We start from the raw sequence: 4367 nt of genomic DNA on the forward strand, positions 1-4367 counted from the left end.
AGCTCTGGAAACCTTCCTCAAGCTGGGCTATGGAGGTTTCCTATACAAGGAAACCACCCAAATCTGGGGAAAGAACCACCCAGTAAGAACAAGGGGAATGATTGTTGGAATTCCACAGGACAAAGAATAGTTTGTGCTATCTCCAACAAGAGTGGGAAAACTTGTAAGTCATAGGGTATCAGGTAGAATACTCAGAAGAGTTTTGATTTAGTGATAAAATTAGCCCTCGACTAAAGGTTGCTCCAGTCCCTCATAACAATACTTAAAAACAAAATCCTAAAAAGTGTCAATCACCTTAGCAATCACCTAGGGAAAAAAGCTCACAAATAGTTACGAGTGTGAATATATTCAGCACCACGCAAGGTAAAATTCATAATGCCTTGCATCTAATAAAAATTAAAGGTCACAAAAAGGCAGATGACAAATATGACTCATATTGAAGAGATGAGTCAATCAATAGAAACAGACCCAGAAATGACACATATGATAGAATTAGCAACAAGAACATTAAAAGTTGTAAGATATACTTACATTCAAGAAGGTGAAGGAAATTTGAGCACAATAAGTAAAGGCAGGAGTAGAGCTATTAGCCATAAAAATGACAATGTCTATGATTTAAACACACACACACACACACAAAATGTGGTTAATAGCAGATTAAACAATGTAAAAGAAAAGGTTAGTAAAATTAAAAACATAGCAATTGAAACTATTCAAAATGAAAAACAAATTTTAAAAAAGAATAGAACAAAGAGGCAAAACATCAGTGAGATATCAGACAATGCCAAGCACCTTTATGTACCAGTGTTGGGGTTTATGAAAGGGAAGGGATGAGTGGTACAGAATAAAATTCTGAAGAAACAATGATTGAATTTTTTCCAAATTTAATGAAAACTATAGAATCATAGATCCAAGAATCTGAACAAACCTCAAACACAAAAGAAACCATAAAGAAAGTGATATAAAGGTGTATCATAATCAGATTTCTTAAAGCCAGTGTTAAAAATGCCTTAGAAACGACCAGAGATGAAAAAGATGTTACATTAAAAGAACGAAGATAAGCAGATTTAGAAGACAGTGAGATATTTCTAAAGAACTAAAAACAAAACAAAACTCCCTATCAAGCTAGAATTCTATACCAATAAAGCTATCTTTCAAAATGAAAAAAAAAGAGAGACTTTCTCAGCAAAGAATTCATTACCAGCAAACATGTATATCCTATGAAGGATGTTAAAGGAAGTTTTTATTTATTTATTTATTTTTTATTAGTTGGAGGCTAATTACTTCACAACATTTCAGTGGGTTTTGTCATACATTGATATGAATCAGCCATAGATTTACACATAAAGGAAGTTTTTAAACAGAAGGAAAATGATGGCAGAGGAAATTCTGAATCTATGGAAAAGAGTGATGAGTGCTAGAAATGGTAAATATCTGGTTAAACACAAAATTTTTTAATTTTCAAATATCTTTATTAAATAATTGACTGTTTACAGTAAAAACAACATCATATTATGGTGTTTATTACATCTACAGAATAAAAATGTCTTATTAGCACAAAGGGCTTCCCTGGTGGCTCAGAGGTTAAAGCATTGGCCTGCAATGTGGGAGACCTGGGTTCGATCCCTGGGTTGGGAAGATCCCCTGGAGAAGGAAATGGCAACCCACTCCAGTACTCTTGCCTGGAGAATCCCATGGATGGAGGAGCCTGGTGGGCTACAGTCCACTGGGTCGCAAAGAGTCGGACACGACTGAGTGACTTCACTTTCACTTTCATTTTATTAGCACAAAGGCTGGAGGCAGAGATAAAATATACTGTTATAAAGTTCTCATAAAAGTGGTGTAATAGTAAACTGTGATAAGTTAAAGCTATGGACCATAAAGCAGTGGGCTTCCTTGGTGGTTCAGTGGTAAAGAATACACCTGCTAATGCAGGAGACACAGCTTCAATCCCTGGGTTGGGAAGATGCCCTGGAGCAGGAAATAGCAACCCACTCCAGTGCTCTTGCCTGGGAAATTCCATGGACAGAACAGCCTGGTGGGCTACAGTTCCTGGGGTCACAAAGAGTCTGATATGACTTAGCAACTACTAAAAACAAAAACAAGTAAGCCAACAAGAAGGATAAAATGTAATTGCTAAAAATATAATAACCCAAAAGAAAGCAGAAAAAGAACATAAAGAACAGATGGGATTATCTTACACCATATAAAAAAATTAACTCAAAATAGACAAAGACATAACCTTAAGACCTAAAATTGTAAAACTCCTAGAAGAATAATAGGGGAAACCAACAAAGGACTAGCATCCAGAATAAATATATACACACATATACATATAAATATTATATATATTGAATTTTACATGCATGCCTGCTAAGTTGCTTTAGTCACATCAGACTTTTTGTGACCCCATGGACTGTTGCCCACCAGGCCCCTCTGTCCATGGGATTCTCCAGCAAGAATACTAGAGTGGATTCCCATTTCTTCCTCCAGGGTATCTTTCCAACCTAGGGATCGAATTCCTGTCTCTTCCATCTCCTGCTTTGGCAGTGAGCTCTTTACTACTAGTGCCACTTGGGAAGCCCATATAAATATATATATATATATTGACCAGGGATCGAACCTGCGTCTCCTGAATTGGCAGGCAAATTCTTTATCACTGGGCCACCAAGGAAGCCCATTGTTTTAGGGTAATATATATACATATTCTAAAATATATAAACATATTTTAAAATCTCCCCAAAATCAATAAAAGGCTACCAAACACCAGGAAAACAGCAAAAGAAATGTACAGATATTTCACAAAAGGGCCAGCTCCAATGATCCTAAACACAGAGTCCTTAAATATTTGATAAGATGTTCAACCTCACTAGTAATCAGGAAAATGCAAGTTCAAACCACATGGAAAATCATTTTAGGGCATAAGAAGGGTAAATTTCAAAGTCAGACAATGTCACTGGTAAGCTATTTAGTAATGTGAACTCTTTTTCGCTGCTGTTGGGAGTATAAATTATTTCAACTACTTCAGAAAATAGTTTAGCTTTCCTTATAAGCCTGAAAGCGTACATTTCCTGCAATCCAGCGATTTCATTAGAATGTATACACTACAGAGGAATTCTTGCACCCTAACTTAATTCATACACGTAATTCAGGAATATGTAAAACAGTGTTTACAGAAACTTTGATCATATTGTAAAAACTGTAAACAGGTCAAATATCCATCAATGATGGGATGGATAAATAAGTTGTGGCAAAATCTTATAATAAATAGACATAGCTGAATATAACAATATGGATTAATTAAGCCAAAACATAATTTTGAGTGAAAAACAGTCACTGTCAAATATATCATTTGATTATATTTAGGGGCTTCCCAGGTGGTGCTAGCAGTAAAGAAATCACCTGCCAACGCAGGAGACACAAGAGACAGGAGTTTGATTTCTGGGTTGGAAAGATCCCCTGGAGGAGGAAATGGCAAGCTACTCCAGTATTCTTGTCTGAAGAATCCCGAGCACAGAGGAGCCTGGCAGGCTACAGTCCATGCGGTGACAAAGAGTCTGACTCGACTAAAGCAACTTAGCAGGCATACATGTAAAATTCAAAAGCTGGCAAACAAAACAATGTTCTACTTAGGGTTACCTATATAGGTATAAGGACTTCCCAATGGCTTAGCAGATAAAGGATCTTCCTACGAATGAGGAAACACAGGAGATGCAGGTTCGATCCCTGGGTCAGGGTGATCCCCTGGAGGAGGAATGGTAACCCCCTCTTGCATTCTTGCCTGGAGATCCCGTGGACAGAGGAGCCTGGTAGGTGGGCTACAGTCCATGGGGTCACAGAGTTGGGCATGACTGAGTGAGTAAGCATGCATATAGGTATAAAATTTGGGGATTTTATACCCCAAGAAAGGGAAAGGTTAATGTACAATCCAAGATATTGTTGAATCCTCAGTAACAGAGCTACAATCAGTGAGTGGCATCTAAAAAGATTTGAAGAACAATAATGTTCTATCTCTTCACTTTAATGGTACATATGGGTGTTCACTTGCTGCCCTTTAACGTGTCCATGTTCATCTGTATTCACTCTTTCTGTGCATACTATATTTTAAAATTTATTTTAAAATTGCAGATTCCAAGGCTACAAAACAGATATTTCAATTCAATAAGTCAGGATGGCCCCAAGATAAGTAAATATTTGTAAAGTTTCCATGGTGATTCTGATAAAAGTAATATGAGGACCACACTTCAAGTATCTGCTTATTATCACCATGGGTTTGAACACTTCGGTCTTGGGACTGATATTACAAAAAGAGTTACAACATGATTAAAGGAGGCAACTTGTAATAAATAAACACACAACTCTTTCAA

Source organism: Cervus elaphus, chromosome 20 (genome assembly GCF_910594005.1).
Source record: "Cervus elaphus chromosome 20, mCerEla1.1, whole genome shotgun sequence".
Lineage (NCBI taxonomy): Eukaryota > Metazoa > Chordata > Mammalia > Artiodactyla > Cervidae > Cervus > Cervus elaphus.